This window comes from Aotus nancymaae, unplaced genomic scaffold (assembly GCF_030222135.1).
Source record: "Aotus nancymaae isolate 86718 unplaced genomic scaffold, 86718_ANA_hifiasm-v0.15.2.pri h1tg000029l, whole genome shotgun sequence".
NCBI lineage: Eukaryota > Metazoa > Chordata > Mammalia > Primates > Aotidae > Aotus > Aotus nancymaae.
Window position 1 is genome coordinate 54,491,499 of NW_026988442.1, and position 25,466 is coordinate 54,516,964.

At 42.1% G+C, this 25,466-nt stretch overlaps 1 long non-coding RNA gene across 1 annotated transcript in view; it reads right to left on the bottom strand.

Moving 5' to 3' along the window:
- LOC105719005 (uncharacterized) overlaps positions 1 to 11,906 on the bottom strand; it is a 57,121-nt gene extending 45,215 nt beyond the window's left edge. Inside the window, exon 1 of the long non-coding RNA XR_002477645.2 lies at positions 11,833 to 11,906. This is a non-coding gene — a long non-coding RNA (uncharacterized LOC105719005). The remainder of the gene's footprint in view (positions 1 to 11,832) is intronic.
- Between the last annotated feature and the right edge of the window lie 13,560 nt (positions 11,907 to 25,466).

The window sequence follows — 25,466 nt, forward strand, 5'->3', positions numbered from 1 at the left end:
CCATCTAGGCCTCCCAAAGTAATGGGATTACAGGTGTGAGCCACGGTGCTCAGGTGTCCATATGTTTAGAGATGCTGTTGAAAGATGTTGGGATGGAATCACATGATGGCTGAAGTTTACGTTAAGATACTTTCAAAAAAAAAAAAAAAAAGAAAGTGGGAAATAGCCAGACTTGATTTACTTCTGATGAACACTTGATTTGTCAACAAATCCACACTTGATTTGCCAACAGGGAACTTCTGACCTTTAGCAGCAACAGAGTAAGCTTTTCCAATTGAAAGCTCATCTCAGCTTTATGAGAGGTTGTACAGAACGTGTTCATCCAGATCAATAGATGGACTTTTTGTTCTCCTTTTTCACCAAATAGATTATGTGGCCATTTTCTATCCAGGAAAAATCATTGGCACCAATAAATTTTTCCTTCTTGTATTCGTATTCCTTTTCCATTTCCAAGTCCTTTCCATTATGAAGAGATTCAAATGTTTTCACAATTCACATTCTGAAACTCCAGATTCTTAGATGTGATCAGTAACATCTTTAGCTGTTAAAGAGTGGGACGTTTATTTCCTTCATTCCAAATTGGATTTCTGTGTTAGTAACTGGAGGATTTGGTAACCTTTTGTACTCTGTGGTAGAGCACTAGGAGGAACTGAGTCATAGTCAAACTTTAGACTGTTCATTGGTTTAAAAACTCATGTTTGTCAAAGAGAAAAGTACAGCAAGATTTGGTGCAGTTTATACTCTAGTACTATTTATAACCTTGATAGGGATAAATGAATTTGGTTGACACAATTTTTCTGGTTACTTAGGAAAATCAAACATTACTTAATGCACTTTTTATATTATTGATAGTATATATGGTATTATTTTGGGGGCTTTAGAATAAATTGTCAAACAGCCATTTTATAAAAATAAAACAAACTTTTCAGACTGTTCCCTCCCTCATCACTGGTGACTTCTTCAGTATAATAGAAATGAAAAGAGTTCCCACGAGAAAGGCAGCCAGCCCCACTACAAAGACGTGAAAAACAGTAAGTGGAAACTAAGTTAATCTTTAAAAGTTGTTTGCAAATTAGAATTTTTACCTGCTCAGTCCTCAGCAGGAAAATAACTCAAACCTCTTTATACTATTTTCAATAAAAATAACACTAAAGTGCTAGTGGAACAGTAGGCAAAGGGCTTTAATGAAAAAAAAATTAGAAAAATTTACAACTAACATATTTATGAACAAGGTACAACATCATTAGTAATCAAATACGCAGATTGAAGTAGCTAACTTTTAAAATTTCCAAACTGGCAAAGACAATAGAAGGTGTGGTGACAAAGATGTGTGAAAAGATGGACAAGCCACTGGAAAGAGTTCCTATTACTGGACATTGATCTCTATTCCTAGTTTTAAGAATAGGCCGGGCACGGTGGCTCACACCTGTAATCCTAGCACTTTGGGAGGCTGAGGAGGGTGGATTACTTGAGGTTAGGAGTTCAAGACCAGCCTGGCCCACATAGTGAAACTCTGTCTCTATTAAAAATACAAAATTAACCAGGCGTCATGGTATGCGCCTATAATCTCAAGTTACTCGGGAGGCTGAGGCAGGAGAATCACTTGACCCTGGGAAACAGAGATTGCAGTAAGCCAAGATCATGCCACTGCATTCCAGCCTGGGCAACAGTGCAAGACTGTCTCAAAAAAAAAAAAAAAAAAAGATTCTATCCTAAGAAAATAATGAGATTTCCCATCATCATCTCATAGACTATCTAATGACCTGGGAAAATGCTCATTTAAAACTAAGAAGAGTCGGAGAAAACCATGTGCATTTATATTTATATATAATACGTGAATAATGAAAAGGACAAGATAAATTTATCTAAAATATTATATCTATTTACATTGGACAATAAAATCAACTTTACCTTCACTGAAATACTTTTTTATTTTGAGAGACAGGGTCTCACTCTATTGCTCAGACTAGAAGCTAGTGGCATGATTTTGGTTTACTGCAGGCTTGAACTCCTGGGCTCAAGCAATCCTCCTGCCTCAGCCTCTCAGCCTCCTGTGTAGCTAAGACTACAGGTATGTGTCACCATACCTGGCTAATTTCTTTTTATTTTTTTCCAAGGTACAGGGGTCTCACTACATTGCCCAGGCTGGTCTTGAACTCCTGACCTCAAATAGTCCTCCCTTTTCAGCCTCCCTAAGTGTTGGGTTATAGGTGTGCGCCACTATGCACAGCCTATGTTTATTTTTTATAGTGTATGTTGCATTATTTTATTTCTAACATGTTTATTTTTATTATAAAAGTAACAATCATTGCAAGATTTTTTAGGAAATATACGAATAAAATGTATATGACTACTCAATATATCCATGTAACAAAATTGTACCCATTAAATTTATACAAATAAAAAAATTAAACTGCAGAAAAAATGTATAAATATGTTGATAAACTGCTAATGGGTGCAGGGATTTTTTTGGGGGGTAATGAAAATGTTTTAAAATTGGTTGCAGTGATGGTTGCACAACTATTTGATACATGAAAACCACTGAATTGTATACTTTTAAATAGGTGAATTGTGTGGTATGTATATATCAATAAAGTTGCCATCAAGCCAGGCACGGTGGCTCATGCCTGTAATCCTAGCACTGTGGGAGGCCAAGGCGGGCAGATCATTAGGTCAGGAGTTCGAGACCAGCCTGGCCAACATGGTGAAACCCCGTCTCTACTAAAAATACAAAAATTAGCCGAGCGTGGTGGCATACGTCTGTAATCGCAGCTACTCGGGAGGCTGAGGCAAGAGAATTGCTTGAACCTGGGAGTTGGAGGTTGCAGTAATCTGAGAACCCACCACTACACTCCAGCCTGGGTGACAGAGCAAGACTCTGTCTTGGAAAACAAAGAACAAAAAAAGTTGCTATCAAAACCCAAAAAAGGGGCTGGGTGTGGTGGCTCACACCTGTAATCCCAGCATTTTGGGAGGTTGAGGTGGGTAGATCACTTGAGGTCAGGAGTTGGAGACCAGCCTGGCCAACATGGTGAAACTCTGTCTCTACTAAAAAAAAATTAGCCAGGCATTGTGGTGCATACCTGTAATCCCAGTTACTCCGGAGGCTAAGGTTTGAACCCAGGAAGTGGAAGTTGCAGTGAGCTAACATTGCACCACTGCATTCTAGCCTGGGCAACAGAATGAGACTCTGTCAAAAAAAAAAAAAAAAAAAAAAAGAAACCAAAAAAATCTAAGATCACCAACACTCCGGTCATCCCAAGATTACCACTGTCAGCATCTTGGCAAATAGTCCTCCAAGCTCATTTGTGTGCATTATATATGGTTGTTTAAAGAACGAAAATGGAATCTTACCAGGCGTACCATTTAAAAAGTATTTTTAGCCCAGACACAGTGGTTTGTGCCTATAATCCCAGGGCTTTGGGAGGACGAATTGGGAGGATAACTTCAGGTCAGGGGTTCAAGGCTACAGTGAGCTATGATAGCACCACTGCCCTCCAGTCTGGGCTAGAGAGTGAGATTCTGTCTCTAAAACAACAAAAAAGTTTTTTTTTTTTTTTGAGACGGAGTTTTGCTCTTGTTACCCAAGCTGGAGTGCAATGGCGTGATCTCGGCTCACCGCAACCTCCGCCTCCTGAGTTCAGGCACTTCTCCTGCCTCAGCCTCCTGAGTAGCTGGGACTACAGGCACGCACCACTATGCCCAGCTAATTTTTTGTATTTTTAGTAGAGACAGGGTTTCATCATGTTGACCGGGATGGTCTCGATCTCTTGACCTCGTGATCCACCCGCCTCGGCCTCCCAAAGTGCTGGGATTACACGCGTGAGCCACCGCACCCGGCAATTTTTTGTATTTTTAGTAGAGACGGGGTTTCATCATGTTGACCAGGATGGTCTCAATCTCTTGACCTCGTGATCCACCCTCCTCGGCCTCCCAAAGTGCTGGGATTACAGGCTTGAGCTACCGTGCCCGGCCAAAAAAGTATTTTTTATTACAACATGTAGAACTCCATAATCAGAAAGTAAAAGTGAACTGGAGAATTATTAGAAGAACCAAGTTCTAGTTCTTGCCTTGCCTTAACTAGCTATGGAACCTGAAGAGTCACATGGATTTTCAGGGACAAACTTGGTCTGTGTAAAAGGCAGGCTGACTAAATGAGATCTGTCCCTTCCAAGTGTAGAGTTCTGTGCTTCCTTGAGGGAGATGGCACTGTTAACAACAGTAACAACTGCTGAAATGAAGACTTTATCAACAGAGAACTACTAATCTTCAAGATAAACCTTTAGGTTAATTTTAAAAAGAAAACAAAGGATAGAAGGGTGTGGACAGCATGTTACCTACCATCTGTTTTTTTTTTTGTTTTTTGAGACGGAGTTTCGCTCTTGTTACCCAGGCTGGAGTGCAATGGCGTGATCTCGGCTCACCGCAACCTCCGCTTCCTGGGTTCAGGCAATTCTCCTGCCTCAGCCTCCTGTTTTTTTTTTTTTTTTGAGATAGCATCTTGCTCTGTCACCCAGGCTGGAGTGCAATGGAGCAGTCTCGGCTCACTGCAACCTCCACCTCCTCCTAGCTTCAAACAATTCTGCCCCAGCCTCCCAAGTAGCTGGGATTACAAGCGCCCACCATCACACCCAGCTAATTTTTTGTATTTTTTGTAGAGATAGGGTTTCGCCATGTTGGCCAGGCTGGTCTTGAACTCCTAACCTCAGGTGATCCACCCGCCTCGGCCTCCCAAAATGCTGGGATTGCAGGCATGAGCCACCAAGCCCTGCCTTTCTTTTCTTTTTTTTTTAAACAGTTAAAATAATTATTAGGAAAAACATGATTAACAAAGACATGGATGTATTGGGTATAGTGACAAGTGATGTAAAGCAAATTTGTCAATCATTTCCTTGCTTAAACCCTTTTAATCACTTCTCTTGCTGGTGACTTGTGAGACTTATATAATTTGGCCAGGCCACTTCATCCTCCTCCTTGGCCATTTCACCACATGCTTCACTCTAGTAACACTGGCCTTTTGTAAGTCCCCAGAAATCTTAAGCTCTTCTTCTTCAAAAATGTCAAATGCAGTATCAGCAACTTCAAACAATTAACTTCCTAGGAATTCCAACTTAGCTTGAGGAATTTCAAAATGCAGAGACCTCCAAGGTGCAACCCATCCCCTCACTCTACACCTGAGGAAAAACTAGGCTCTGAAATCTGAAGTTACTTGCCTAGGGTCACACAGCTAGTTCTCCACCACATATATGTAACTAACCTTAGCAGCTGCTCTCTGGAGTTTCACTGAACAAAAGTAGGTTAATAAAAAGGAAGCCTTTGGATTTTAGATACTGGTAGAATGGGGCTACATTCGGATTGAGAAAATTAATCTGATTTCTTATCCATGAAAATGTCTTCATGATGCCAGTGCTCAGAGGACCCATCAGGAAAAAGAATGCTTACTAAAACTGAAAAGCCACGGTAGTGCTGGATTCTACCAAGAGCCACACAGTTGTATTTGAAATGCATTTGTCTAATTTGAGGAAGAAATTAATTTGATCTTCCCGCCATGGGACTAGCTTTTAAAATCCACATCTCAACAATGTAGCTAAATTAACAGTAGTTAAGTAAATTAGAAACTCAAGGAGCTTCAGAATGTGAGCAAGACCATGGACAGTCCTGATGGGCATCTATCCCTTGAGGCTACAAAGTTGTCACAAAGAGTCTGAGATGCAGGCAAAAGAGGCAGATCAAAGTTCCACTCTAAGTTCTCTGAAAAAATTTCTTCTGAAGGAGATGGACCTACTAGCAGAGAACAAAAACGTCAAATTTGAATTCTATTTTCAACACCTCACCTCCCATTTCACATATAAAAATTCATATGCATTCCTCACCAGTTAGGTCTTGTCCTATGACTGTCAGACCCTTAAAAAACTGTGCATTTCTATTTTTATAATGTTTATTCCTGCTTATAAAAGTAATATGTTAAGAAAAATTGGAACACATAGATGTGTAAAGAAGAAAATAAAAGTCAGTCATAATTCGTGTAAGTATTACACATCCTGGAATAGTTCCTTTTAGCCTTGTTTTCTTTGTGTATACATTTGATGGATGACTGTGCTTATAAGGGTTATGGGATTGGAATACTACCTTCGTGTTTTACTTTTTCTCAACTTAAGCTTTACTGTTGGAATTTCAGAAGTTATTAGATGGTAATTATTCTTTTACACAAATTTTTGTGCAATTAACAATTATTTTCATAGCATAAATTTCTGAAATGGGATTAAAATGTCAAAGAATATAAATATTTAAAAATATTTGATACATATCACCTAATTATCTTCCAGAAATTGTTTTCTAGTTTACACTCTCCACAGTAACTATGTCCTTTATAAAGTGAATCTTACCAATAGCGACTATGTTTAATTGCTGACAAAATTGTGTGAAATAATTGTATTAAATATTATATCTCAGCTTTTGTTTTTATGTATTATCTTTTCTTCGAATTTTAGAGAGGGTAAACTTTTTTCCGAAATCTCATATGTAATAATTTAAATTTTCCTTGTCCAGTCATAATATTTGCTTAACGCTCTACTAGATGGAACATTTTATTTGAAGGAGTTTTTTTTTATAATTAAAGATTTTAACCCTTTGAATATGTGTTGAAAGTAGTATTGCTTCTTGTTTTATTACTTATTTTTACCTTCTTTTGTTTGATTGTTCCCTACAATGATCAAAGTGTTAGGGAAATTTTTTTCTGTATTCAAGCCAATCAATCTTTATTTCTTCTGAGACTTTTATTTTAAGACGGAGTCTCGCTTTGTCGCCCAGGCTGGAGTGCAGTGGCGCGATCTCGGCTCACTGCAACCTCCATCCCCCAGATACATGCGATTTTCCTGCCTCAGCCTCCCATGTAGCTGGGATTACAGGAGTGCACCACCACGCCCGCCTACTTTTTTGTATTTTCAGTAGAGCCAGGGTTTCACCGGATGGTCTGGATCTCCTGACCTCATGATCCGCCCACCTCGGCCTCCCAAAGTGCTGGATTACAGAAGTGAGCCACGACGCCCAATTTCTTCGGTGGCTTTCATTTAGAAAGTTCTTTTCCCATCTAAAGATAATTATTTAACAATATTTGCTTTAATTTTATGATTAAATATATGTATATATATTTAACTTTTTATTCCTTTTAGAAATATTTTCAGGAATGGTTTGAGGGGAGGCACTAATAGAATTTTTCCCAAGTATCTCAATATTGTTTAATAAATAATTGGCATAATTTTGTAATGGCTCTTATTCACACTGTTGGCCCATAGTCACACAGTGGTTTGTATGTAGCCTGCTATGCCAGGGGTGACTGCAGTGACATCCCATTTCAACTATAGGCAGCTTGAGAACTCTGTGCGTAACTCTCACAGTTCCCTGAATATGGTAGATGGCCAGTGAACTCTTGTATAAAATGCACAATTAATGAGTCATTGATACACCTGGGAAAGTTTAACTTGGAAGATAAACAAATGTCTGTCCTGACTGGTTTAAATGTTTACTTTTAGGAACAAGGGTGCCAAGCCAGACAGGACTTTTAGTGATTCTTTCCACTTATGATTTTATATTCTACCCCCTACTATTTTGATTGAGTTGATTAGATCTTTAGAATATAATATTGGTTTCTTAGGGCCTCAGGATTAGGACTAAATTTCAGCTCTCAAGGCCTTTTAATTAATTACTCTCCAGGAACAGTTATGATGCAGCTGGGCTAGTATTTCTCACACTTGAGTGATACACATAGCTTTAAAATGTAGGTACCTTTTAAAAAACATTACTATGAACCTTCAGTAATGCCTTATTTTTATTAAAACATCATTTAAATAAGGTGCATGTCCTTTTAGGTACATAGCAAAAAAGGCAGGGGTCATGATTGTATGGTAGACACTCATATGATTGTTATGAAAATATTGTGATTGAAGCAAAAGCACAAATTTCAAGAATTCATCGAGAACTTGGAGACCCCCCAGGAGTATATGTCATTATTCTTATTCTAACAAAACAGAAATTGGAGAATTATTTTACCATCTACCACATTCAACCCTCAACCTTTGCCATTTTTCTATGCTGTGTGGATGTCTACCCAGTCTTTAATGCTCAATTAAAATGTGAACAATCACTAAACTAGATATAAACTCATCTGCATATACTGTAATCATTATGCAACTATGAAACTAAAGCTAAATATAAACAAAACTATAAAACCAACACTTCAAATAACCTTGTTTAATGAGATGGATGATATTGTTTGCTGACAAAAATGTCTGTTCATATCACAAATATGGTACTATTGTCTTCTATAAGCAGGGTTTTTTTTTTTTTTTGGTTCTACATGCCTATTACTTAGTGAATGGACTTATCTGAATTTGTTTGTTCCTTCCTTCCATTATTAATCTTTATTTTTTTTCAAGAAACCTTTATTAGTTGAACAGCACATTAATCCATCAGCATTTTCATGAATCATCACCAACTCTCAAATAACCCACCAATATTCTGAAGAATTTGCTTCTAGAAGTTGATAACGGAGCTGAATTTTGCTTTACAGATTTTAAGAAAACTTTTTTTTTGAGACAGAGTCTCGCTCTGTTGCCTACGTTGGAGTGCAGTGGCGTGATCTTGGCTCACTGCAACCTCTGCCTCCTGGGTTCAAGCCCCAGCCTCCTGAGTAGCTGGGATTACCGGCACACGCCACCATGCCTGGATAATTTTTGTATTTTTAGTAGAGACAGGGTTTCCCCACGTTGGCCAGGCTGGTCTTGAACTCCTGTCCTCAAGTTATCCACTCGCCTTGGCCTCCCAAAGTGCTGGGATTACAGGCATGAGCCACTGTACCCAGCGAAGAAAACATGTTCTTTTGTCCCATTATGAAATAAAACCTCTCTCTGAAACCAAAAGGAAATGGTTCTAAGATGAAAGAAAAGTACTCAATGTGGTTAAATATGTTAAAGTAATTTTTTAAAATTATGATTTATATACTTATTGTATCACAATCTGAGTACAGAGAGGCTCTGGTTATTGTGTGTAAGTCTAAAAGCTTAACAGACTGTAACAGAGAAGCTGTCTGCAAAATTTTATAAAACAAATTCCAATTTTATAGAAAAATATCATACAGGACTCTTAGGTTGCTCAAGACCCTGTTTCCTAATAGTTTTCGAAAGCTGTTGACTTTTAGAAATGAACATGTTGATCTGGGCGTAAAGAAGGAGGATATGTAGAAAACAGAAGAGATGCCAATTCACAATGCAGCAGGCAATTAATTAGCAAGAGTCGTGCTCCTTGAAACATATGATTGAGGAGATCTGAAAATCTTAGAATAACAGAAGATACCTTCCAAGTAACTTTGCTGGTGTGATTTTCCACCAGAGTTCAATCAATAGATTAAATCTTAGAGTAAGGTTGTGGTTCTCAACAGGAGGTAGTTTTGTACCTCCTCCCAGGAGATATTTAGCACTGTCTGGAGACATTTTTGGTTGTCACAACTGTGGGGGGAGGGTGTCCTGGCAGTTAGTGAGGAGAGGTCAAGGATGCTGCCAAACATCTTACAATGCACAGGACAGCACTCACAACAATTATCCAGGGCAAAATGTCAATAGTGCCAATCTTGGACACCAGGATTAAGGTGTCTAAGCCAAAGTGCTGAATCCTTGTGTGCACAGGGCTTGTGTGGAGGCTCCTCCACAGGATACAGCCTAGTGGAGAAGCCTCTTACTTTACAAACACACACACACACACACACACACACACGCACACACACACGTTAAAAGGCGACAAGTACTGTTACAGGACTCCAGCAGTTACCCAAAGGTAGCTGTTGGGTCAGGGTTTCTGCACTATAGTCCCTTCTGTGGTTGCCAGAAATATGTTATAGGGCAGGGGTCCCAATCCAGACCCCAAGAGAGGGTTCTTGGATCTCATGCAAGAAAGAATTCAGGGCAAGTCTGCAGTGCAAAGTAAAAGCAAGTTTATTAAGAAAGTAAAGTGGTGAAAGGACAAAGGACGGCTACTCCATCGACAGAGTAGGACATTCCCAAAAGAAAGACAAGGAACAAATCCACCCTAGGTACAACACTTGTTTATATGGGGAGTTGTGCTCTGCTACCAGAGTTTGTGATAAAGAATTAATTTTCTTAATTAATTTAAATATTTTGCAAGAATCCATATTATTGTCTTTAAAGCAAAATTACGAACACCTTCGGTTTCCAGTTATGGGGATATCTGGACACTTCCATGTCTGGGTTTGTTGAGTAAACACGATTAATTTGTTCCCATACTGTAAACATCCAGAGGCTAGGAATGCCTAACGTTCTGAGAACGCAGCCCAGCAAGTCTCAGCCTCATTTTCCTAGCCCTCATTCAAAATGGAGTCGCTCTGGTTTGAATGCCTCTGACAGTACCACCCAGAATTCTCCCAGTCTCCTGGCACACAAGTTAGTCACAGCAGGATTGAGTTAGAGGGTGTTCACTGAGCCAGCCATACAATAAGACCACTATTGAAGGAACTGCTAAAGGAACAGGTAACAGGAACTGTTCAAAGCATAACAGGATTCATTAATTCATTTATTTATCTATTCAGCAAAACTTTATTGAACCCTCCCATGAACCCTTCTGCTAGGCATAGTGATACATGGTGAATACAACCAGACCTGGTCCCTGCCCTCTTGGAGCTTACAGCCTAGGAGGGAACTCTAAAGGTTACCAAGAAGGGGCCAGTTTGTACAATGACTCCATGAATGTACATGATTGAGCTTGACAAGCTTTCACGTTTGTAACATCATTTGAACCGCACAACCACCTCAGGAGAGAACCTTTATTCCCTTTTTAGGTTAAAAATGTGCCCAAGGTCAAAACAGTTTGTAAGTGGCAGAGCTGACCAAGTGACAATGAGGGCCCTGTTACAGCATTCTATAGAGCAGGGATACATATAGGTGCTCTTGCCTTGATTCGTACTGAACTTGCCTCTCCTAATTCTCACCGATCATATAGGTACATAGCTCTTCTCTTTATGAAAAAAATGCCCCCACCTACTTCGTCCTTTTCTTTATAGCTGGGGATTCTAGTTGTTTCACGTACATTCGCCTTGTGTTTCTAATTAGATTGTAAACTCTCAACCTGCAGGGACCAGATCTTCCATTTCCTTTGCAACCTTTTGCAGTACTGCAGTCACCAAATAAATGCCCTCTGCATGAATGAACCTGTAGAGATAAAAATACTTTATGGCATTCCCATTTATAGGTTTCATGTTTTTATTTTGCTCTGTGATAGGGCTGTACATTATAAGCTTCTAGAGGGCAGAGAAAATGGCTTGGTGCTCTCCTTTACACTCAGCAAGAACCACGCAAAATTTGATCCTTGTATGCCTTTTTGATGCTCTGGGTAATATTAACACGCTGGGGTGTTTTTGTGTATCTACGAACCGAGGTTGTCAGTCTCTCTGCGGCAGAGAATGTTGCTGCCTTTCTACTGTAAGCTCCCATGGCGCCTAGGACAGGGCTAGATCACTGCAGAAGCTCCTCCATGCTTATTTCTAGTACTAATGAAGCCAGCTGCGAATATGGCAAGCTCTTGCATAACCCTAGACCACGAAAGGAAATGAGCAAAGTGGAAGGTGGAAGGGGATTTGAAGGCAGGTCAGATATGGCCTGGATGAGAATGCCGAGGCTTCTCTCTTGAGAATCCAGCCCAAGTCTGACCAGCAGGTCTCGAGTAAGTGGCCGCTCGCAGTCCCCGGTCCCCGGAGGCAGCCCGCCCGCTCGCCCGCCGGCCCCGCGCGCCCCCGGGAGCTGTCCAGACGGCCCCGCCCGCGCCTACCTGGGCACTCACTCGTGCCGCCGCGCGGCCTCTTCTCCTCCCACCCCGGCCACGGGAGCCCAGCTCGGGCCTGTCTCGCCGCCTGCGAGTAGCCCCGCGGGCGGCGCGCTCGCAGCTTCCACCCGGCGGGCAGAGCGACAGGCCGGGCAGAGCGACGGGCCAGACAGCGCCAGGCGCGCCGGGGGCGGCGCGGTCAGGCTCGGCGGGGCTCGGCGGGCTCGCCCTCGGCCGGGCGCCTGCAGGGGGCGCGGGGACGGCCCCGCCCCGCCGCCTCCTCTCTCCCTCCCGGCTCCCTGGATCCGCGCCGGGAGGAAATGATGTGTTGCTGCCTGGTTAATCACAGCTCCAGACACTCATTGGCCGAGCGCTCCGCAGCCACTTCCTCCTCCTCCTCCTCCCGCTCCTCCCGCTCCGGCTCCTGCTCTTTGCAGCCGCCGCCGCCGCAGCCTCCCCCTCGGCGCTGGGGGAACTTTTCTACTCTCTGTGACCGTCTCCCCCGCCGCTCCCGGGGGCAAGCCCCCGCCCGCCTGCCCGCCCCGCCCGCGGCGGTGCTCCCAGCCCGAGCCTCTGCGCCTTGGGAAGTTTATTCCGCCCGCCCTCCTCCCCTTCCTCCTCCTCTTCACCCCGCCTCCCCGCCCTCCCCCGGCTCTTTCCCCGGGTGGCTGCCGCTGCCGCCGCTGCCGCTGCCAGCCTGCTCCTCGGCCAGCCGCGCCGTCCCCAGCGCTGGGAAGCCCACGGCCCCACGCACCGGTCCGCCGCAGCCGCCGCAGCCGCCGCCGCTCGGGGCCGGCCCTCGTCCCCCAGCCCCCGGCCCCGCAGAGTTCCGGGCTCCCTCGCCGGCTGCACCGCCCCGCCCCGCCCCGCGCCGCGCCGACCTGCAGCGCCCGGCTGCCTCGCACTCCGCCTCCCCCGGCTCAGCCCCCGGCCGCGGCGGGACCCGAGGTGAGCGCAGGTCGCCGGCCGCGCCTGCTGGAGCCGGGCGGACGGAGGGAGGAGGTAGCCTAGCGGGAGAAGAGGCAGGGATCGGGGGTGGCTGGGTGGGCGTCTGCGGTGCCTCCCCCTCGCTTTCATTCCTTTCTCCCCCAAGCTTGATCCCCTCTCCGTGGGGGAAGCAGCCGCGGAACAAAACTGTCTTGCTTTGGGCCTGAACTGCTGGTGGGGTAAGGGATTGGGAGCAGAGGCGTGGAGCGGGGGTCTCAGGTTTGCACTGGTGTGTGTGTGTGTGTGTGTGTGTGTGTGTGTGTGTGTGTTGTGAACTCCTTCTGGGTGTGCGACTCTGACTTGTAAATCGGTCTGGCAGCGGGGCCACGGGGCTCACCTTCCTAGCTGAGCTTGGTAGAGAGTAAGGAGATAGGCGAATCTCCCCCACCCTCAAAATATCCGTCTCTTCCAAGAGGAATTTTCTGCTGGAGAGACAGCCAATAAACTCTGCTCAACTCCCTCCCTCCCTCGGTTCTTCCTAGCTGCAGTTTCAAAAAGCTTCAAAGCCAGGAATGTGGGATTCATCTTCCGATCCCCAGAAGGCAAATGTGGTTACAGATGTTGCACGGTACTTTGCCAAGTTTAAAACCCTTCCTTCAACACTGTAACCAAAACAGTGAGGCTAGAACCTCGGGCGCTCTAAGAAGAGATGTGGGCCTCTGGGGCCGCTGGATTCAGTAACTTCCGTCGGGTTCTAGACCGGCTTAGCTCTGTCCAGTTTGTGCCAGATAGTCTTCCACCCCCTCCCCACCCCTCCTTTCCCCTGGAGATTTGAACGCTGCTTGCATAGGGGAGAAGCTGCTTAGAGAAGAAAACGTTCCACTTAGTAGCAGAAGAAAAGTCTTGGTTAAAAAGTTGTCATGGATTTGGCTTCTGGAATGAGGCAGCAAGGTAAATACAATGGACTTGTCAATTTTATTGGGCTTTTCTTTCTTTTTTGAGGGATGTATGATAAGAGTTAGATGATGGGCAAAGGGGCTGGTTCCATACATGTTTGTACATATTTTTGAAAAGAGGCCCATGAATTGAGACATAACCCAGTGGTTTTAAAGAATCCTGTCCCGGAGATGCAGATTGCTCTGACAGCCCAAGGGAAGGCGGTGGCAAAAAATAGACACCACCTCCCTTTTCCCCAAAAAAATTCTTCCTGGAAAGGTGGTGTTAAGAAATTTCAGAGATGGGCTGATCCAAGTGGCGGGCCTTAAATGGAAACACTATAGTATGTCCTGGCACTTGTCTCTGGAGGTGGGTAGCTGGCCAGGGGCCCAGGCTTGGGCAGCCAGCAGACACTAGACTTGTGCTGACCTCAGACTTCGGCCTCGCCATGCAGCTTTATAGTGTGCAGCCTGCTTAAGTTTGAAATATGGTTCTCATCCATTCCACTGATGGGGACAGTGGGATCAGGAGGTTATTTTATGCCTGGATGGGACTTGGATCACTTATTTTATGATTTGCTTGTTTTTGTTTTCTGTCTTGGAATTTTAAAAAATGGAATTCTTTTGAAGCTGAAATGTAGGCCTTCAGTTGATGTAACTACATGTTGGATAATAGTATTTCTACTATTACCCTTCATGCAGGTACTCACAGGTGGTGAATGATGTAGAGATAAATTCTAGATAGGTGACAAAGACCAAGGATTGGGATGGTTGTAGACTGGGTTCACACCCTCCCTTTTCAGCTGTATTGTTGAGTTTTACTTGAAATGGAGAGGGTGGTTTTAAATAAAACTTGATTTAGGTAGTAATCTTACAACTTTTGTACCTTAGAAGAGAGTGATCATTTGAATCCAAGTAAGTTTCTTGTTATCTCTAAGTAATTTTAAGGAATATTAAGGATACAGAGTAAAGTTGCCATATTCAGGAATGTAATGTATTAATTTCAGAAGTGAGGAACTTAATATGATTAATAGCATTGTAATGAATTTTTTTCAAAGCAGTGGATTGGCCAGATTTTCTTCATGTGTCCAAGGAAGGTTTAACAGAGGTTGAGTCAGGAGATAGAGGTTATACCTCTATCTTGCCCTAGTTTGGACTGAACTAGTCCTGTAATGGTCATGAGCGGCTTCTAGGTAATTTTCAGGCTTGGACTGAGTAGTCCAGTCTTCTAGGGGAGGGGGGAACAGGACAGAAATGGATTTGAAAAATGATCCTGCTCTTCAAGGTCATGAGGTGAAGATGGAATCAATGCTGGGACTGGGAGCTGTCGTCTGTGGCTTGTTCTGCTCTTGGATCCCTGCATCTTGATTTATTTTTATGTGAAGAGATCTCATGCCCAACTCAGTAGGAATTCTGGAGAAGCAAACCACTGATGGTGGCAAAACTCCTTGCTATGTTTGGGTTACTTTAATGACAGGATAGTTTAGGGGTGCTGGATATGTGCCAGGCACTGTGCTCAGCTCTTTCTTTACGTGTACTTTTTCATGACATTTCCATAAACACCATATGTCTTATTATTATTTTACCCTTCTACAATAAGAAATTGAGGCTTGGCAAATTTCAGTGGTAAAGTGGGGATTTGAACCAGGGATCTGTAGGACTTCAGAACTCATGTTCTTGGTCACTTTTGCCAGTGATTGTCAAACTTCATTGACTCAACATACTGTCTTCCTGAGTTTACCATGGCTGAGTCCCACTTTATTAATGTTTTTCTTTTAAGCAAGATCCACTTAAAGAAAAGAACCTAAAGACATCATTTTTTAAAGAGGAAACTATGTATTACTTCCATATTTGGAAAGCCAACTCAACTTGTTAGGAATAGGAGGTAGTCTTAAATATGCATTTATACTTGCAGAATAATGATTATATGGAGTGTGTGTATGTTGCAGGCACCTGTAATAAAAATGGAGGAGGTAGGTAGATGATGCAGTATTGGTGATATTCTGGTTTTTGGATTGGGCGATGGGTTCATAGGTGCTGATTTTATTTTTAGACTTTATCACCTACATACACGATACATACTTTTTTTCTTTGTGAAATGGTAAAGAAAATTAAACACATAACCATTAACATAATGATTACTTAGGGACTATTTTACTGCACTGTGCTGACTGTAGACTTAGTTTGGTGCCTTGTATGCAGTAGGCACACAAGAACTATTAGCTGATCAACAAGACCCCAGGAAATCATTGTAAAGCAAGCTCGTTGTTTGTTATGTCTGAATAAGGTTGAGGTATGTCCCCCTCACTTCTACTCTCATTTCCAGTATTGCAACTAAGTAGTGTGAGCTGCAGTGAGGTTTCACCTGGCTGCAGTTATGGGAGACCTAGGCTGGGCTGAAGCTGGCACTTTTCAGCATCACCTTGTCTTAGATATCTAGCACTTGGGATGGGGCAAAGAATGCTGTTGTGAAGTGTTAAAGACTCTTTCCTTTTTACCCGGTAGTAAGGTGTGACCATTCAGAGCTGGAAGCAGTATTTAAGTTTAAAGCAGGGCTTGGCTGAAATGTTAACAACATTAAACTGGTGAGGCTGGGAAATAAAGCTATCAGAAATTTTAATTGGAATCCACAGAATCTCCTGTGTTATTTTCCCAAGCAAGCACTGGGCACTGTGGCTTTATTCCTGGAAATGAGGATTTGGAATTGGGTTTCCTGGTACAGAATGCCTTCTTTGATCTTTTGGAGTGAAAACTTTGTGTTTCTTTCTGTGGCCAATTCCAGCTCTCAGAAGAACCAAATGGAAGATTTACCTCTTCATTTTTAGCATTTGGCCATAGACTGCTCTTGCTTGCCATGTTAAGTTTAAGAGTCAGAAGTTCCAAACTAGGATTTGTCTATTGAAAGGACATTCAAATGAAAGACTCCTTTTGAAAGAGCCTCATCAATTTGGTGTGGTTGGCACATCACAGCCTTTGGTTCAGATGGGAGGTAGTTTTGCTTGAACTCACACTCTCAAAATTAACTACTAAGAGATTTGGCAGCTTCCTTTTCTGAGTTAACACAAATACACCCTCTGCCCCTAATATTCAAACTAACCGCACATCTGAATAATATTCCTGTGCTCTTCTAGGCAGTTCTGGAAATGTGGGATTGTTTATATGTATAAAGAGTCTTATGTGATCCATGAGAGCCTTGTTTTCCAGAGCCACTGCTATTCAGTTGTTTGATTTTTGGGTTTCACACTCTGACCAACATTCCACTTTGCCCATTGGAGTTGCTTCATTGTTGACTCTGGGTATTTGGCCTTTATTTCTGTGACTGGGAAAGTAACTTTGAATTTCAGTCTTCCTAATTTTGTGGAGGTTTGTGCAGTAGGTGAAGGTTGATTTGAAGAGGGGGAGGGGGTGGGACCACATTTAGCATACATGTCCTGAGGGATCTCCCAAGGTCAGATATTTATCTTGAGGCCAAACCTTGGCTGTTCTGGTCTCTGCAGTGGCCCCCACCCCCTCCTTTTTGGGGGAGCCAAAATTCTTCAAGGCTTAGAGTAATCTTATTGCAAGCAAGAATGCTTTCTGGATTTTGCCGTTTTGCTTTTTGACAGTCTCCTAGGTTTTATCATCCCCATTTCTTATTCTGGGACATGATTGATCTCTTTGAGGGCAAGGGCTTCAAGTTGTTCATTCCTCCATTGATTCTTTCTACACAAGTCATTCCCCTTCACCAATTAAAAACCTTTCAGATTCTCTCCCTGGGCTCCTCGAGGGTAGGGATGGTCCTGTTCATCTTCTGTATAAGTTTTGCACCTAACACAATGCCTGGCCAGACCACACTGTGAATAAATAGTTTTTTAATTGCCCAGAGAATGAATGGATGATATCATGTTAAGGGAGGAAAGGGACTCAGTCCTCCAGGGAATTAGGTGCATCTTGGACAAGATGATACCAGTCACTGTAAGGATGAGTTTGGAAAGTGGGGACAAAAGACACTACATAGAAGGAACTGCTTTTGATACCTCTTCTTAGTGCTTAATGTTGTAACCTGTGCTTAGTGAATTCTGCAGACATTTATTGTGTTTGTTTCAGCATAATGTTTCGTTCTTTGTTTTTATGTTTAAGGGTGATGCTTCCATTTTGGGGAAGAATATCTCACTAATTTTTTATATCTCGCAGTTAGGACCCAAACACTCAGTGAACTGATTACTTTACTCCGACTTTTTCCTGTTGTATATGTTTCAAACACTTGACAGTGAAAATATAGTGGTGGGCAATGCTTATGTGAGAGGGGGAAGAATGTGGATGACCTCTTTGGAAAATGGATGGAATCCAAAGTAAACTTTTTTGATCGGTTTTAAGGGCTGTGAATACTTGATGGTTGTGTGTTTTTGCTCATCTGTGAAAACCAAGATTGGCTATTAACATCACCATGCTAGTAAGATTTCTCTGGTTTGGGGGATTCTTTTTTAGTCAGTATGGAAGAATATTGATAGGCACTCCAAAAATATAATCTTGACCTTGAGAAATGTACAGAGGGGAGAACAAAGGTGGGGTGACCTTGGACAAAGTTGGATGTTGGAAGTGGGATGATACTTGGAGTTGGGAGAGTGGGTACTGAGGAAAAAGTGCAATAAGAAGAACTTGAGAAAAAGCATTCTGGAATAGAAGGAATGGGTTGAGGTGATGTTTAAACCAAGTTCCAGAACTTCCACTGTTGCAGCTATTGATGAATGTTGGCTACGCTTGGGGTGAAAATAACATGTGTTTGATTTACTCCTGTAAGTAGTAGGTTAATGCATATAAGCAAACATGACCATAAAGGCTGGAACTTAGGGATGAATATCCCTTGTCTTGATGTCAGGGACTTACACAAGATAGAAATATGCATAGGAGGGAAAGTGTAGGTGGTTATCTAGAGCGACACTTACCTTCCTTTTCAGGAGTAAGGAAGATGGTAAGGGACACATGCTCAATGCTATTTTTCATACAGTTTTCATATGCTTATTTTGAACTTGAAGAACCCGAGTTGTTATGAACAATAGATGGCAAGAACAAATACCTTACAGGGATGGCCTTGTAAAAAACAGAAAAGCTCAGTCAGCAGAGATTACTTTATATAAACATAAATGTTCTATTTCAGTATTTTTAAAACATTTTAACACTCAACAATGCATTTTATATCATAACCTGCTACACAAACACACGTGCACACGTGTTAAAGTGAATTATAAGTGTACAAAAATATTATACGTTTTAATTAATATTCCATTTTTATTTAAAAAATTCTAGTCTTTATACTAAACTGATTTTACAACTTGCTAATGGGTCCTAATAAGCAGATAGAAAAAAACTATTCTAGGTATTGTGGAAATTAGCCTTAATTTGTATATTGAATAGTTACTAGTCTGGATGGGACTTTTGTTTTTCTTTTTGTGTGGATTTCTGTCATTCTATAGAAAGTTCGTACCCCTATGTCCCTCTCCCTTGCCAGATTATTTTCTCTGTGTAAGGGTCTTTACTTATTTCCAAATAGGATTAAAGTGAGTAATACGTGATTTGGACCAGTTCCAAGTGTGCATCATCGTCATCATCTTGATCCCAGTCAGCATCAAAGGTGGGGCTGATTCGTTTAGAATGTGGCAGGAGCCACTTAACTCTCTGTTTATTTAGATTATACTTAAGAGGATGTTGACTTTCAGGAATAAGGGTAAGCTGAGGTTACACACACCCAAAGGATTAGAGGGAGGTGAGGAAGATGACCTCCATATATTGTTCAGAAATAAAAAATGAAAGCAAACGGTTAGTAGGGACAGCTCTTTGCATTCAAAGACATAGCTTAATTGTCATCATCCTTATCATTAAAATCTCGCTTTCCTGTTCCTTCATCTTTTCCCCTCTTCTTTGTCCCTTATTTATTGAGCATTTATCAAGTCTTCCTGTAGGTAAGGCTGGGCATGGAAAGCTTAGTTAATATCAAGTTAATATTAAGGTGCACTTGAGTAAGGGAGTGAATAATTGCACATCTAAGTATTCATCACAGAACTTTGACTGTCTTGGTCACAAGATATAGAGGGATAAGGATCAGCCAACACCTTTGAGGAAGTGGCTATTCAGCTGGCCTCTGAAAAAGGTACCAGTTGGATGCTATCATTTTGAGAGGTAACTGTATGTGTATAGGTTGTAGAATAGGCGACATTCCAAAAAGAGGGAATGGGGCAAGTAAATATAAGGTGGTTTTTATTTAGAGGCCAAATTGTAGAAAAGATAGTTGCACGGATTTTTTTTTTTTGAAACGGTGTCTCGCACTGTTGCCCAGACTGGAGTGCAGTGGCTTGATCTTGGCTCACTGCAACTTCCACCTCCTGGGTTCAAGCTATTCTCCTGCCTCAGCCTCCTGAGTAGCTGGCATTATAGGTGCCCGTCACCACGCCCAGCTAATTTTTTTGTATTTTTAGTAGAGACAAGTTATCACTGTGTTGGCCAGGCTGGTCTCAAACTCCTGACCTCGTGTTTAACCCACCTCAGCCTCCCCAAGTGCTGGGGTTACAGATGTGCCCGTAATCCCACCGTGCCCAGCAGTTGCGAGTATTTTTAATCAGTAGTCTGAGACTCTGTGTCCTGGGATGCAGCATCTCAGGGTGGCATGCAAGACCTTAGACAACCAAAAGGAACAGCACATTCATAATTAAAAGTGCTTTGTGGGCCTGGCACCATGGCTCACACCTCTACTGAAAATACAAAAAATTAGCTGGATGTGGTGGTGCGGGCCTGTAGTCCCAGCTACTTGGAAGATTGACTCAGGAGATTCGCTTGGACCCGGGAGGCAGAGGTTGCAGTGAGCTGAGATCCTGCCACTGCACTCCAGCCTAAGCGACAAGAGTGAAACTCCATCTCAAAATCGACTTGACTCTATAGAGCACATCAAGGTGAGCACAATAGGAGCAAACTTAGAAAGGGAAATTTGGAGGCACATTATGGTTTACTTTGAATGCCAGGCTGAAAGTTAAGATAAGGCATGAAAGCAGGCATTGGTCTGACCCCTTACGTGCATTATCTCATTTAATGCTCACTCATACTCCATGAAGTACCTACTCTTATTATGCCCATTTTATAGAAGGAGTAACAGTCCTAGACTGGTGATATAAATGTGTAAGCTTACACATCTGAACTTGAACTCAGACTGTATATTCCCACATCACCATCAGTGCACCAGAGCAGAGGCTGAGAACTGGTGTTCTCTGAGCTCCGTACACCTCAGTGTTCTGTCCTGTTTAATACTGTATTTAAACAGTTTTTTAAAAACTTGGTTGCTAACATGTAAAAATGGGGGACATTTTCATTAAAAAAAAAAAAAATCAGGCCGGGCCCGGTGGCTCACGCCTGTAATCCCAGCACTTTGGGAGGCTAAGGTGGGCGGATCACCTGAGGTCTGGAGTTTGAGACCAGCCTGACCAACATGGAGAAACCCCGTCTCTACTAAAAATACAAAAATTAGCTAGACATGATGGCGCACGCCTGTAATCCCAGCTACTCAGGAGGCTGAGGCAGGAGAATTGCTTGAACCCGGGAAGCGGAGGTTGCAATGAGCTAAGATCACACCATTGTACTCCAGACTGGGCAACATGAGCAAAACTCCATCTCAAAAAAAAAAAAAAACAACATAATGTCCAGTTGCTCCTGCGGCACTGAAATCTCTGGCAGCCCCAGGGCCATATTCCTTACTGCAAGAAACTGCCAGATCTTCTTTTGGCCATGTCTGTCTGAGGGGGACGTGTGTGCTATGCCTGCTACTGTCTCAGTTCATCCTGATTTCTCCCAGGCACTGAGGCTCAGTGTTAGTTGCTGTTTATTGTTCTTGCACTGGCAGGTTTGTTTGTTTCAAACTCCTGGCCTACCTCATTCCTGCAGGCTAACTGGATTGACCCTATAGGTGTATGAGTTTGAAGCTCTGGCACTTAGCCTTCTGTTAGCCAAGGATGATTAGTCCTGTGGTGGAGTGGGATGCCCAGAAGCTACGAGGAAATGAGAATAGATGGAACCAGGGTTTTGGCCTTGGGCTCGAGAAGCCATAGGGCTTGGTGAACAAATTACTTTTGGGGTGAGAGGGAGGGTAGGGGTTGGGCAAACATATTTGACTTTTGAAACCTGGATGACTGGGAGAATAGTGTTGATCTTAAAAGGAAATGGAAAGTTGCCAAGAGGACCTGGCTTGGGATGGGTTGTGGTGTAGGGTTTGAGGTTCTGGTAGAGCAAGAACCTGGAAGAATCCTTACTTGAGCTGTGTGAGAAGCTGGGAATATGGTACTGGAACTCTGGAGATTAGGGTTTGGGGCTTTGGCTTTGTATTGGCTATTGGATCTGTACTGGTGATTGGTGAGGATGAGAATGCCCTGGGGAGAGCTTCCTTTTGGAAATGGGAAGAAGTGGGTTGAGTCTGAATGATAAAATGAACCAGCTACAAACAGTTCAAAGTCTCTTATTGACTTTTTGGGGTCAAGTACCTTATCTTGCAAATAATCAAATGTTTATCCGAATAGAGGAGTAAAATAACAGTCTTGAACTTTTGAACATGGGAACTGATAAAACATCTGCTCATAGAATCAAAGGCAGATATGCTGTTTGATGGGTGACACCTGTAACTTACGTCTGTGCCTATCTCACTGAGCCTTATTAAGGTAAAACTGATTCTAGCAGTGACCTTTTCTTGGTATCATAGATGATACAAAATGTGAAAAACAAGTTGCTAGAGCCCTGAGGTGGGGAAAAAAAATGCCAGAGGAAAATGCTCTCTGCTTGAGATTTATCCTTGCTTTTAACCAGTTTAGAATGGAATGTCCTTTTCAAATTCAGAGGAGCTTTTTTTTTTCTTTTTTTCTCCCTTGGCTCGTTTGCTTAGGATTCCCTCCAACTCATTGTTTCTTAATCAGCTAGGTCCACCTCGGCTCCTCTCTCTTCTACTTGGTTCCCTTTTGATCCCTAAAGGTCTTATTGTTTTAGGACATTCTAAGCACAGGTGGGGTGAATCTGTCTCAGATGTGGGTGTTGTACGTGGAAGTCTACCAGAAGGCATTTCTTTTGTTTTCATAGAGACTTGTCTCCTTTTGGGGCCATACAACTCTGACATTTTTGTTTTAATTCAAATTGGTGTTTTTATTGTTAGTTCATATATCACTTTATTATCATTACATGTGCACAGTAATATGAGTTCCTATACATTTTCTCCTAGAAATACTTTTATTACGTTATTTTATGTTTTTGATACTATTTATATTATGACAGGAATATGTGTGCACAATACAAGATTTGAAGTACAGGAAGGGTATACAGTGAACCATCTTAATTCAGGGACTTTCCATAGAGTTCAGTATTACCTGAAGTTTCAGGCGTCCACTGTGGTTCTTGAAATATATTCCCATGTCTATAGACATCAATCATTCTATCTATCTGTCTGTATTATCTATCTATCTTATCTATCTATTCTATTCTATTCTATTCTATTCTATTCTATTCTCTCTTTCTCTCTCTGTCTCCTGTGTATCTGGAGATAAGTACCAAGGATTGGACTTGCTGAATCAAGGGATATTTGCATTTTAAATTTCAGTGTAGGTTGTGCCATGAATTGGGTTTTGGCTTTGTATTTGTGAAGCGATGTGGTATGGTGATAATGAGAGGACTACCCATAGGACTCAAATGCTAGTCTGTTCTCTGATATAAACCAATTGTGTGGCCCAAGAAAGTCATTTTCTTAACCTTTGTCTTTGTGGTGCTTTCCTTTCCTCATTGTTAAGAAGAACACAGACTTAGTTATTTCTAAAGTTTAGTAATTTGTTGATTCTCTCAGTTTCTCTCTTTTTTGGCCCTTCCAGTAAATGGAGCTTTATGTTTTTTTTTTTTTTTCTGTGTAAGTTTGAGTCTGTAAAGAACTCTGGGCTTTGGAAGCCTTGCTAACCACAGCTTTACTTTGATTGTTTCAAAGCACTATGTCTGGTGTGTGCTTTATGTTAAAAGCAGAGCTTATATGGCTGATTACCTTTTTTTTAAAAAAAAAAAAATTACAGTGAGTGGTAAGTAGGCATTTATGACCAGGAAACTCATATAGTCAGCTTTTTATTATTGATCAAGAATAGAGGCAATGGATTTTTAGACTTAAGGAAAAATTTTATTTTTATAATAGCTGTAAAGAAAAGCAGTAGGGCTATGATAGACAGTTTTTAAGAAACGGTAAAATTTTATTTATCACTTTGGAACAGACCATACATAAGAGGTAGCTCTGGGCCGGGCACGGTGGCTCAAGCCTGTAATCCCAGCACTTTGGGAGGCCGAGGCGGGTGGATCACGAGGTCAAGAGATCGAGACCATCCTGATCAACATGGTGAAACCCCGTCTCTACTAATACAAAAAAAACTAGCTGGGCATGGTGGCGCGTGCCTGTAATCCCAGCTACTCAGGAGGCTGAGGCAGGAGAATTGCCTGAACCCAGGAGGCGGAGGTTGCAGTGAGCCGAGATCGCGCCATTGCACTCCAGCCTGGGTAACGAGCGAAACTCCGTCTCAAAAAAAAAAAAAAAAAAAAAAAAAAGAGGTAGCTCTGATCTTTTGAGCTTTTGATATTTTGCAATATGAAGGTAAAATAGGAATTTTTGGAAATTTTGAGGTATTTAGCCAGTATTGTTTAAAAAGTTGATTAGATTTCCTGGTGATTATCAAACTAGATTTATTTAAAAACTGAAACCCACGTAAACAAAATTTAATGGGAATTGGCCAAGTGCGGTGGCTCACACCTGTAATCACAGCACTTTGGGAGGCCAAGGTGAGAGGATTCTTTGAGTGCAGAAATTTGAGATTAACCTGGGCAACATAGTAAGACCTTGTTGCTGCAAACATTTTTTTTTTTTTTAATTAATGAGGTCTGGTGGTGTGTGCCTGTAGTGGCAGCTACTCTGGAGGCTGAGGTGGGAAGATTACTTGGGCCAGGAGGTCAAGGCTACAGTGAACTGTGATTGTGCCACTGCATCTCATACAGCCTGGGTGACAAAGAGAGACCCCAGGCTCGAAAAAAATTAATATAGATTTATGTTTATTTCCCGTACCGCATTTTTTCTTTAGAATTTGCTCCTGCAACATTAAGCAGTGTATTTGGATTCCAACTTAAAAGACTTGAAATTTGGGTTGTTAATATAAATGCATTTCTTCTGGAAAATTTTTGAGACTTATTTACTCGTTTTAGAAAAATCACTTACTAAATCACTTTATTTCTTTCTTTCTTATTTTTTTCTTGAGATGAGAGTCTCCCTCTGTCACCAGGCTGGATTGCAGTGGCACGATTTTGGCTCACTGCAATCTCTGCCTCCTGGATTCAAGTGATTCTTGTGCCTCAGCCTCTTAAGTAGCTGGGATTACAGGCCTACGCCACCACACCCAGCTAAGTTTTGTATTTTTAGTAGAGACAGGGTTCCACCATGTTGACCAGGGTGTTCTCGAACTCCTGACCTCGAGATCTGCCCACCTTGGCCTCTGAAAGTGCAAGGATTACAGGCGTGAACCTCTGCGCCTGACCCTCAATCTCTTTAAGTATACAAATGTATTCAACTAGGTGTAGAGTAGCCAAAGAAAAAAAGGAAACAATTTAAATGTTTACAGTTCACAAAATATTACATGAAAAAAGCAGGACACTAAAAACATAGTATACATCCCTTCCTATAAATTATGTACAGTTCCACAGTACAGTTCCATAAACATAAAATATAGTATACTTTCAGATTTGTAGTTAACATATATATAG